The following is a 12,981-nucleotide window of genomic DNA, read 5'->3' as shown; positions in this document are numbered from 1 at the left end:
CTTGTAGCTCTCCCCTGCTATTTCTAGAGCCTCCCCCGTAGTCACCTACCGCATGGTCGCCAGCCTCCTTTCTGTCCACTTTCGCATCGAAGTCGCCCATCAGTACATTGTGGTGTGATTTTGCTTTATTCATTGCCGATTCCACGTCCTCATAGAAGCTTTCAACGGTCTCGTCATCATGGCTGGATGTAGGCGCGTAGGCCTACACCACTTTCAGCTTGTACCTCCTATTGAGCCTAATCACAATAGCTGCTGCCCTCTCGTTAATACTATAGAGCTCCTCTGCATCGCCAGCTATATCCTGACTGAGGAGGAGTCCCACACCTAGTTCTCGTCTATCCGCTAACCCTCGATAGCACAGTATGTGTCCGTCCTTTAGTGCTCACGTGCCCTCACCTGCCCTCCTAGCTTCACTAGGGCCGAACAACATCTCATGTAATTCCCGCTAGTTCCTCGAACTGCACTGCTAGGCTGGCCTCACTAGACGAAGTTCTAGCGTGAAACGTTGCCAGGCTCAGATTCCAATGGCGGCTTATCCGGAGCCAGAAATTCTTACCACCCTCCGCTGCGCCACACGTCTGACCGCCGCCGTGGTCAGTTGCTCCGCAGCCGCTAGGGACGGAGGGCCAAGGGTTAATTGGTTTGTTCATAGAAGGTTGTGGCCAAGTACTACACTAGGGTGGCCAAATCCTGTTCTGGTGAGGAAGTGCGTTGTCGGTTCTCGTCACCGAGGTCAGGTCGCATCCCAGGCCTGGTTATGCACTTCGGGATATTTTATTTTTTAAACACGGTGGAGAATTGTGCGGCACCAGGATTTGAACCTCGATCTTCTTGCACGCGAGGCGGATGCTCTGCCTCTACGCCATCGCTGCACTCTACGCCATCGCGACGTTAAACGTTCATAAACCAAACCAAAAGAAATACGAAGGGTCAAGCCACCGCTCAAAACGCATGGCCAGCTGCGTCATCAATTCAGGAACATGAATTCTTTCTCAGATAGGCAGATAGACAGTGATAACGAGAACAGAAAAATGGGCGAGTTGGAATGTATTCATCTTTAAGCAGCGCGAAACACAGGACAAGAGGAAGAAACATGAGACGACACGAGCGCTTTTCTAACAACTGAACTTTTATTCTAGAAAGGTTAGATATATAGGCACCAAAACAATAACCGAAAAAACACAAAAAACCCAGAACATAAACTCGCGATAGTCCGTAAACCGTACGTGCACGCAGTGGGAGGTTAATCGCCTCATTTTATCAAAGCACAACAGCAATATTAACACATTACATGCATTCAGCTATCACCCTGTCGCCACACATTCCCCAAGAGCGTGAATCTCTTTTTCCACCAGACTGATAGAAGGCGAAGTGACACAAGATTCAGACTCTTGCTTTATCAGAAATGCTTCAACTAACTCCCTGCAGGTGCGGTCTGGGTGACTAAACAAGATATTTGTCCTGTCCAAAAGGGGGAAACAGTCTTTACATTTTCGGCGGTGCACAGCAAGGTTCGACGAAACTGCCCCTTTTACTGACCTTCGATGTTAAAACAGCCGCTCGTTTATAGAGCGGCCTGTCTGGCTGATGTACATTTTGCCACAGGAAAGCGGGATAGAATAAACCACTCCAGTGTCGCAGTGGACGAGCGGTTTTTTATGTGTAACTGTGCATCTGATCTTCCCTCGGTCATCCCGGCCCTCAAGCTTCTTTCTTACTGCACTGCAGACTCTGCTCAGCTTATTCTTAGCTGTGAAAACTACAAAGTTTAGCTTTCACAAAATAAACGTCCCTAGCGGCTGCGGAGCAACTACTGACCACGGCAGCGGTCAGACCTGTGACGCAGCGGAGGGTGCTAAGAATTTCTGGCTCCGGATAAGCCGCCATTGGAATCTGAAAAAAAATCTTCAAAGTATTAGTTTTCACAGCTAAGAATAAGCTGAGCAGAGTCTGCAGTGCAGTAAGAAAGACTGCGACACTGGAGTGGTTCATTCTATCCAGCTTTCCTGTGTCAAGATGTACATCGGCCAGACAGGCCGCTGTATAAACGAGCGGCTGTTTGAACATCGAAGGTCAGTAAAAGGGGCAGTTTCATCGAGCCTTGCTGTGCACTGCCGAAAATGTAAAGACTGTTTCCGCCTTTTGCACAAGACAAATATCTTGTTTAGTCACCCAGACCGCACCTGCAGGGAGTTAGTTGAAGCATTTCTGATAAGGCAAGAGTCTGAATCTTGTGTCGCTTCGCCTTCTATCAATCTGGTGGAAAAAGAGATTCACTCTCTTGGGGAATGTGTGGCGACAGGGTGATAGCTGAATGCATGTCATGTGTTAAGATTGCTGTTGTGCTTTGATATAATGGGGCGATTAACCTCCCGCTGCGTGCTCGTACGGTTTACGGACTATCGCGATTTTATGTTCTGGGTTTTTTTGTGTTTTTTTTTGTTATTGTTTTGGTGCCTATATATCTAACCTTTCTAGAATAAAAGTTCAGTTGTTAGAAAAGAGCTCGTGTCGTCTCATATTTCTTCCTCTTGTCCTGTGTTTCGCGCTGCTTAAAAATGAACAGAGTGATAACACAGTAATCCTTGGCACGACGGATTTCAATGGCTTCAATTACCTCCCTAGATAAACGATCTCGTGCTTTGCCGATAATCGCGCATCCATCGTACACTGAGGTGCAGGTGTCGCTTTTACATTTCCTGCAGTGTTTGGCAAGGTTCCCCGAGATAGCAATACTGATCATGTTATTTTTGGGTTCTTGCCGCCTGATATTTATGCATCTCCCCGTTTGACCAATGTATTGCTTTCCGCAAGACAATGGGACTGAGTACAAGACACCTGTTGCGCAAGAAACGTGGGGTTTACCATGCGTCTGCCCACAACCACGATGAACTTCATTACTGTTGACTCTCTTGCAGAGTGAGGAGAGCTTATTGCGTGCCGAAAACACCTTCCACGCCTGCTCGTCTGGCAACTTTTTTCAGGCAAGGGCTAACGTTGTCCATGCTAATAAGGGCAGCTGGTCATACGTTTTGAGTGGAGGATTGACGCTTGCTATTTCTTTGTTTTCGCAGCCAACTTTTCTCGTTTTTGGTTTCAACAGAGTTTTAAACCTTTTTGGTCACTCTTAAGCTTCATATTTGTTGAATATCCTTGCCTTTTTATGCGTTTGGCCCTCTACATTGAAATATTTTTATCGTTCTTTTAATATCGTTTCCATCATTTTTAAACGCACAAAACCCCCTTTTGCACCATACTTTCGCATCCTGTTTAATCCTTGATCTGTTTCTTCTTAGTTTGCGTGACGGCTCTCTACAGCGTGCAGCTTTTATCGGTTTTATCGCCTTCACCCATCCGCCTTTCTCAGCTTCAGGTTTTTCTCAATTTTTTTTATTTGACGCGACTGTCCACTATTTCCCTGTGACAGCGCATGCCTTAATGTACCGCCGCCCCCCTCCTACTGCCAACTGATATATGTTTGTGCTCCGAAATAAAGATTCAGTGGATAGTCAGCGCCCGTCTTTGTGCTTCCATGTTTGTCTCCTGTCCCGTACTTAGCTCTGCTCCTTCACCACATCTTTCCTCTGGGATTTCTCTAGCATACCAAAGCACAAGCAAGTGTTCAACAGAAGGCGTATTGGCCAATGGTACGTTAAAGCATATAGAACTTACAATGGTTATCAATTACTGGACCACAAATTACCAAGATTGCTTAGTAACCTGTACGAAAGTTAATTTGTCCCTGAACTCACCAGGAATCATGAACTAATGCAGTATTTTTTTCTAATGACTAAATTTGGCTCTCGTTTTCTTTTTTTTTAAGAACTGTGAAACAATTAACACTCTTCTTTGCCAATTGTTTTGTTTTTATCTGCTACTGTATAAGTGTGCCTTAACGTGGTATAATTATCATTTTATCTGTATTCACGGTATTACCTCACGTTTTAAGCCACCCTCACCGTTCGATCACGTTCCTACGTGGCACCCGCGGTAGTACGTCCGCCGCTATGGAGGAGCGTGGCGCTAGGGAAAACTCTCAAGGTTCCATTACGCTACACACAAATACCCGAAAGCAGAAGACTGAATAGCCGTCACCGAAGCTCATTTGGTAGAGCACCAGACGCGAAATTCGGAAGTCGTGTGTTCCGATCCCAACGACCGCATTTTTCTTTTCTTCGTGTTTCTAATCAGTTGCCTCTAAAATAATTGCCCATTTAATCCTCAATTGATGAATATCATATATGCAAAAGAAAATCAGCAAGTCGGCGATTGTTGGCTTCTGTTTAGATGTCGTACCGACCCCCTCTTTCCTCTTGCACGTGTTGTTATTGCGTATTGTATGCGCATGCTCACTGTTCATCATCATTATCATCATTATCGTGATCAGCCTGACTACACCCACTGCAGGGCAAAGGCCTCTCCCATGTCTCTCCAATTAACCCAGTCCTTTGCCAGTTGCGCCCACCCTACCTCTACAAACTTCTTAATCTCATCCGCCCACCTAACCTTCGGCCGCCCCCTGCTACGCTTGCCTCCTCTTGGAATCTACTCCGTTGCCCTTATGAACCAGCAGTTACCTTGCCTTCGCATTACATGCCCTGCCCAAGCCCATTTCTTCCTCTTGATTTCGACTAGGACGTCATTAACCCGCGTTTGTTCCCTCACCCTCTCTGCCCGCTTCCGGTCTTCTACGTTACAGCTATAATTTTTCATTCCATGGCTCACTTCGTGGTCCTTAACTTAAGCTGAACCATTTTTGTTAGTCTCCAAGTTTCTGCCCCGTAGGTAAGTACCGGTAAGCTACAGCGGTTGTACACTTTTCTCTTGAGGGATATTGTTGGTAACCTGCTGTTCATTATCTGAGATAACCTGCTATATGCGCTCCACATCGTTCTTATTCTTCTAGTTATTTCCCTCTCAGGATTCGGATCAGCGGTCACTACGTGCCCTAAGTAGACGTATTTCTTTACCATTGCCAGTACCTCGCTGCCAATGTGAACTGCTGCCCGTGCTAGACGAATGTTACTTTGGTTTTCTGTATGTTAAATTTAAGACCCACTGTTCAGCTCTGCCTAGCTCATTGATCATGATTGCAGTTCGCCTCCTGAGTGACACAACAAGGCAATGATTATTTAGGTATTCTCCATAAACTCTTATCCCTAACTGTTGCCAATTCAGTCCTCGGAATGCCTCCTGTAAACAGGCTGTGAATAGCACTGGCTTCATCGTTTCTCCTTGCGTGACGCCCTTTCTGACTCGAATTTTATGGCTGTGTTTATGGAGGACTAGGGTAGCAGAGCAGTTACTATATATAACTTCCAGTATTTTGACACAGGGCTCTTCTACACCCTGATTCCGCAATGCCTGTATGACTGCTGAGATTTCCACTGGGTCAATTGCTTTCTCGTAATCAGTTAAGGCTATAATAAGGGTTGGTTATATTCTTCGCATTTCTCTGTCACCTGATTAATAGTGTGAATATGAACTTTTGTGGAATATTCTTTACGAAAGCCTGTCTGATTATTTGGTTAATTAAAGTCTATGGTTATCCTTACTCTTGAACTTGAACTTGATCTTTTTTACCAGAAAGGCTGGTGGGTCACCCGGGCTAAAAGCTGTAATCAAACAGCTTGACGAGGCAGAGGCAACCCTTTCAAGGCAGCATAGACGAGACCACTAAATAAGAATAACACTAATAATAACGATGAACAAAAGGTTAAGATGAAATATTCAGCTTTACAAAAAATAGGAAACGCTTTCCGGTAGGTCGACAGAAAATGTGTACAAAAAGACTGCATTTTTTGTTACAGATTGACACAAATCACATGAATAATGAGAAGGCATCTTCGTGAGCAATTGGAGGGAAACTGTAAAAGAATAACTAAGAAACACTGCAGAAAAAAAACCACATTACAAATTGGAAAAAAGCTGTAGCAGTTGAACAGGTGTCACACATTTGATGTGTTGATATTTGTTTAATACGGACGCAATTCGTGATTCCTATTCGTGATTACCTTAGAAAATACGTTGTAGGCAACAGTGAGCTGATTGATCTATACTTTTAAAATTGCTTGGCGTCTCCTTTCTTATAAATTAAGATAATGATTGCGTTCTTCCAAGCATCTGGTATGGTCGAGGTCATAAGGTAATGCGTATAAAGAGTGGCTAGTTTTTCTAGCCCAATCTTCCCTCCGTCCTTCAACACATCTTCTGTTACCTGATTCTCACCAGCGGCTGTTCCCCTTTGCAGTGCTCATAACGGTTTCTTTATTTTCTCTTTCGTTACTGGCGGGATGAAGCATTGCTCTGCGCTGCTGTATCTCTCATTATCTTTCTGATTACATTGGCTACTGTATATATTTGTTCAGAACTCTTCGACTTCTTTAAGTTTCTTTTCCATATTCCTGATGGCATTGCCCTCCTTGTCTCTTAACGCATACATCTGAAATTTGCATATGCCTAATTTCGTCTTCACCACTTTTAGGCTACCACCGTTCTTTAGAGTATGCTTGATTCTCTCCATATTGAACTCCTTATGACGGCTAACTTGCGACTATTTATTAACTTCGATCGCACTGCTAGTTCTATTCTGTCTTTAGGGTTAGACGACCTGATGCTTTGGCGTTTCTTAATTAGACCTTTCGTCTTCTGAGATAGCTTGCTGGTATCGTGCCGATCCGCCCTACCACCTAGTTCTACTGCGCCCTCCGTAATGATAGTTGTCAGGTTTTCATTCATTCTATGAACATTAATGTCGTCTTCCTCAATTGAAGCTGAGGAAGACGCTGCAGCCATATCCCGAATTCCTCTATTTTCCCTTAGCGCTAACTCGTCAATGAACTTCCTCTTGACTAGTTTTTTGCGTTCCCTCTTCAATTCCAAGATAATTCGAGACCTTACCATTCTGTGGTCGCTACAGCACACATTCCCGAGGACAGCCAAATCCTGAAGGATGCCAGGTTGAGCGCATAGTATGAAGTCGATTTCATTTTTAGTCTCACTATATATATTAGAGCTCTTCCAGGTCCACTTCCTTTTCTCTCGTTTGCGAAGAAGACATTGATGATCCGTAAATTATTTCTATCCGCAAACTCTTCTAATAACTCTCACCTGCTATTTTTAGAACCTATCCCACAGTCGCCTACGGCCTGGTCGCCAGCCTGCTTCTTGCCCACCTTCGAATTGAAGTCGCCCATCAGTAAAATGCACTGTGATTTTAGTTTGTTCATTGCGGATTCCACGTCTTCATATGTAGAGGCGTTCAACGGTCGGGTTATCATTGCTGAACGTAGGCGAGTAGGCCTGCACCACGTTGAGCTTTTTCCTCCTATTGCGCCTAATTACGATAGTTGCCACCTTCTGGTTAATACTATAGAACTCATCTACGTTACCAACTATATCCTGATTAACGAGGAACCCCACAGCTAGTTGTCGTCTATCCGCTCCTCTGTGATATCAGCGCATATGCCCGTCCTTTAGTGTTGTATGCGCCTCACCTGCGCTCCCTACTTCTCTAAGCCCTACAACATCCCATTTAATGCCCAAGATACTAATTAGCCGAGACGAAAGTCTGAAAAATAATAAAAAAACGAAAACTTAGAACAGAAATTTCGCACAATTTTTTAATGAAGACAGAAAATATGTGTTAAAAAGAAAACAGCCGAAAACAGAGAAAAAGAACGTTACCAAAAAATTCTGGCTGGCCAGCTGCCAGAAAATTTGCATTTTCCAACTAAAGGTATTTAGAGTAGAGAAGTTTAACATTTATTTCAATGCTAACAGAATGGATACAACGTTAGTGCACATTTTGAAGTTTCCTATCCATATTTTAGTGTACGTTCATGAAACCAGAGCTAAAGCAACACTGATAAGGCCAGCGTATCGTACGCCACCGCGGAAATATCTGCCATATGCACTGCATGAACACTCGCGGCTTCTTCTTTTGCTTCTTCCAAAAACAGCACAAAAGAAGCCGGCGAAAACTGCTGTGGCCACATATAGCGCTGACTTTCAACTAGGTTTATAACAGAAATTTGCATCTATACTGGGAGGTGGTTTTGCCGTTTAAAGATTTTTATTTTAAAAACTGAGAGGAGGAGCAAAAGGGAAAACTCTTATTATGAAACTATAGCATGCTTTTCTTCTTGAGTGGAGCCCTCTGTCCAGGGCTCCGTCGCGATCCTGCAGGCCCGTCAGGGCAGTTGTCGCTGGCCTTGCGGGTTCGTGCCGCTCAGAGCGGTCTCAAGAAAAAGGACTCTCAGTCTATGACACCGTTTGCCACCGCTATATTCTCAGCACGCTCGATGAGCCGGCGCTGGTTGGCGGTCGCCGTGCTTAACAGCTAGGGCATCTTCCCCAGGGGAAGAGGTGGGAAAGTTCTGGGCGGGACGCCGCCGGGTGGTATTGTGCAGGCCCAAACGGAATGTTAATGGTGCGGTCGGTGCAGATGGCTTCTACTGCAAGGCGGACATATTGTGCGTGATAGAGCGCAAAAATTACACGGTTAATCAACTATAACTAACTATAGTCGTATACAATGAAGAACACAGCGGCGGATGCCACTGAAGGGAGACCTTCCAACCAACGATGTCGACCGATTCCCATGGCGTCGTGGTTGAAAAGCAACAGAGGCTAGTCAGCAAAGGTTTGACTTGGTTTATAGGGTTTAACGTCGCAATGCGACTCGGGCTATGAGGGACGCCGTAGTGGAGGGCTCCGGAAATTTCGACCACCTGGGGTTCTTTAACGTGCACTGACATCGCGCAGCATACGGGCCTCTAGAATTTCGCCTCCATCGAAATTCGACCGTTGCGGCCGGGATCGAACCCGCGTCTTTCAGGCCAGCAGCCGAGCGCCATAACCACTGAGCCACCGCGGCGGCCCTCTAGCCAGGAAAGGCAAAGAGGCGATCCTGTGTCCCCGTGCCGCCTGGAGTGGGCTGTGCATTGTTCGGCCTATAGTTGCATACAACTCAAGAACGAGGTAGCAGGTCCACCTGAAAGGAGGCCCTATAGCCACTGGCGTCCACTTATTTTAATCACACAGTGCTTAATCCGATTAATCCACCGCTAGTCCCCATTCGTCTGCACCTCCCTGCTATTTCACGCTATCCGGCACAAGGGGCTGGGTAAAGGGGGAGAGTGGCTCGACGCCATTGGCGGGAGGGGCGCCTTTGAGGGCATTTTACGCTTGATATCCAAATATACAGGGGGGAGGCGGAGGGTTGAAGGTGGTAGTTGGGGACAGGGTGCAGGGTGTGCTGCAGAGCAACCGCCCCAAGGCGCGGGAACAATGAACCATCTCCCCTTCTTTGCTGCCTATAGCCTCTGCTGCGTTGCAACCACGACGCCATGTGAAGCCGGTCGACGGCATCGGCTGGAGGGCCTCCTTGGAGGGAGATTTGTCGCTGCAGTTTTTATTCACAGCCGACAATTAATTTTTCATTCGATACTTTAGGGGACAAATGTCATGCTGAGAAATTGAACGCCGTGAACGTCGCGGGTGAGCCCCGTTTTTTTTTTGCATTTTCTTCACCAGCCATGGGGCTCAAAACGTCAAACGCCAAAATTACGCATTTGAAAGCTCTTTGAGTTGGCTTTCCCACGTTGTATATTTAAAAAATGGTGTCGCTGCGCGCTGTATCGTCGCCGAAATCACGGCAACTGCTTCTACATCATAAAATACACAAACAGCGTCCGTATTTTATGCATAAAAAATGCGAGCGGCACCGTTTTATAAATACAGATTGTGGAGAAGCCTCTTCAGGAGCTGTCAAAGATCCATACTTGAAGTTCGATATTTCAAAGTACAATGCCAATGAGAAAAATTTAAAACTGGGCTCACCATCGGTGTTGAGGCCTCGAATTTTGCAATATAGTATTGCCCCCAAAATGAAAGTTAAAAAAAATAGTTTAGTTATTTATGGTAAAAAATACTGCAAATATGGAGCTCTCTTACGAGCATAATGTCCACCTTACTGCACATTCCACTTGCACACACCGGACGTACGTATCTCGCACAGTTCTTGAAACAAAAATCTGTACGCGTTAAAAAATCATCCGATTATACATGGCTTGATGCGCGACAGAAGGAAAAAGAGGTACAATGCGCAAGCAAGAAAATCTGGGGGACACTCAAGGTCCGCTTTCAAGGATATTACGCGATAGCGTTAATGGGTCCGTCAGCGACTTCACTTGATCTCATTGGCATAACCCGGTCACGTGGTCTACTAATGCTACCAGATCACATGACAATGCAGAGTAACGTGAAATAAGCATGCTGTCATTCGCGTACAGTCATTTCGGACATGTACTTCGTTACTCGCTCAATCACTATTCCTCTAATTAGTGCCTCTCTAATCAGACACACTCAAAAACATGGAGTCGTGTGAGAGTCGGCGCGGCATACACATAAAACCCAGCTTTGACCAGACTGTACGAACGTGCCTGCCTGGCCTAGCTTTGGTGCGATTCCTCCAATAAAACAGAGAGTTGAGCTAGTTGGTGCATACTGCTGGGAATAACAGCGCTGGGACGAGCGACAAAGAATGAAGAAGACAACAGGACCGGCACTGACTATCAACTGAAAGCTTATGTACCCCCATTTTAAATGAAACTAGGATCCTGTACAAACATAAAGATAAACTAACAAGAGAAATCAGTGAAGCGTTTCATATTCACAAAAAATTCACTCCTGCGTGAGCACCCTCTATGTAACAGTTCATGACTTTGAACTAATGTATCTTGATTCAAATGATTGATGTGTCACTATGGCGTTTGCTGTAGCGCACGCGCTTCTGGTTGTCAAAGGAGTATATTTCGCGTGTTTTTTAAAGAAACTTTCAGTTGATAGTCAGTGCCTGTCCTCTTGTCTTCTTCTTTCTTTGTCCCTCGTCTCTGCGCTGTTATTCCCTGCAGTACGATTCCTGAATAATGTTTATTTTCTTTTAATGCGATTTGTTTACTTCATACACCTGCAATTCACAATGATAGTCGAGTCATGCTGCCACTTTGTTATGCAATGCCTTACTCACTTCTGCAGATCCACGTGTGACGTCAATCCTTTGCGCCCAATCCGAAGTTTCGCGAGTTAACAACGCCGGACACGAACGGAACCGCGCCGCCTTTTCCGCCCAACAGGATCCTTGACATTGTTGCGTTAAAGACTGATGTTAAATGCTTGTATGTATGCAAGTTTCTTCCCTAATTTCCCTCAAGATACAGTCCTTGCTTCTTTTGTAGGTTCACGAATTATAGAATGGAGCTGTACTCCTTTTTGCGCTGCTTTTTTCCTTCTCAACAGCAAAGCGACAGGTTGCGATCTTTACCACCACCGGAACGTCCACGGAAAAGTATTGCTGTTTTACGCAGGTTAGTTGTAATGAACTGTTAATGCTGCGTGTCGAACTTATACCTTCCGCTGCTTCTGCCGCCAATTTACACTTTGGCGGCAGTAGCAGCGGAAGGTACAAGTTCGACACGCTGCATTAACACTTGGAGTTTGGCTATGATTTTTGCCTAGCGTGATAATGCCGCACCTTGCGTGTCCTACCTGCCTAAAAACCTGCTTTTTAGATGACTCATCTGTTTCGTGCAGCGAATGCACTAGTCTTTTATTCTGCAACGTGCTGCGACGTAACAGACCGAGCGCTTCGATCTAAAGCTTAGTCTGTTCGCAAAACCTGGAAGTGCGAATCATGTCGGCAAAAAAAAAAAACAGCCAGCAGTAAGGCTGAAAAACCGAAGCAAAGCTTTCCATCAGGCGACGTGGCATTCCTCTTACGGTGATAAATGAAAAACTTGAGCAACTTCTGCCATTGAAAGATACGGCTCTTGATATAGAAAGATCTTTGGAACACATGTCGCTAAACAAGACAGGGAAATACATTTACTTAAGGAAAGACTTGATAAGGTTGATATTGGGCGCGTCTTGGAAACCCAGAGACAGCTGCTGGAGGATGTAAATGAACTAGAGTGGCGCAGTAGCCGTCTTAATCTAGAATTTCATGCTGTTCCTATCACACCGGGCGAAGATTTGCTCCAGAAAGCTAACGACCTTGCACCTGTACTTGAGCTGCCCTCGTTGCAAACTTGGTGACGTCACGGCCATCGACCATCTACCTGCTAAACGAGAAAAAATCCTTACAATCATAGTAAGGTACACCCTAAATACGGAACGGAATCAGTGTCTTGAGAAACGAAAAAAGCTGGGGATGCGAATAATGATCCCTTGTTCCGAGAAAATCTGACAAAACACAACCGTGAGCTGCTGCGGAAAGCCAAAGATTGGACCACAGTTAAAAATTTCCGCTTTGCCTAACATGCGAATGGCAAAGTTCTCTTGAGTAAAGGCGTTAGGGATGCAGCGGTCGTCGTAAGGTCAGAAGTGACTCTTCAAGAACTCTAGGTGTAACCTATGTTATGCAATTTAATTTCAACATGCTTATTGTACCCTCGTTTTTTTCTCAGAGAAATCGAAAGCACATACTGCACCTTTGTGATGCGTACCGCCGCAGTGTTACCGGCTTGATAAGTGACGTCAGCAGTGACTTTACAAAAAGCGAGCACCTGCATGAGCGCAGCCAGAAAGCATCCGAACTGTCGCCCAATAAAGTACTACGCAGCCTTCTTATCACTTCTTCCCTGCCGGGATCCGCGGACACCACAACTGGCGACGAGGATGTCGGAAGCCAGGCAAAACGCAGGAAAGAAGCGCTGAAGCTGGCCAAACGAAGTACCGAGGCAACCGTCTGAAGAGCAAGGCTGGATTCAACCGCACCTACGACGACAGGACGTCCGAGATGGCAGCCTCCAGTCAGATTGGTGAAGCAGAAGCCTTCGGCGAAACATTGAGTGACTGGCTATATTACTAAGAACGTCTGATTTCCTTTTTCGCGGTGAGAAAAGTTCAGGACGACCTCAAGGTGCATGCTTTGCTAAGCGTTATCGGGCCGAAGTCGTACAGCCTCTTGAGATCTTTGAC

The 12,981-nt window shown here is 45.6% G+C and overlaps 1 pseudogene; it reads left to right on the top strand.

Moving 5' to 3' along the window:
- Nucleotides 1-12,981, top strand: part of LOC144120398 (uncharacterized) — a 76,336-nt pseudogene that overhangs the window by 42,200 nt on the left and 21,155 nt on the right.

The sequence above is a fragment of the Amblyomma americanum genome, chromosome 2 (assembly GCF_052857255.1).
Source record: "Amblyomma americanum isolate KBUSLIRL-KWMA chromosome 2, ASM5285725v1, whole genome shotgun sequence".
NCBI lineage: Eukaryota > Metazoa > Arthropoda > Arachnida > Ixodida > Ixodidae > Amblyomma > Amblyomma americanum.
The sequence above is the reverse complement of the archived record's forward strand: the minus strand, read 5'-3'. Positions and strand labels throughout refer to the sequence as shown.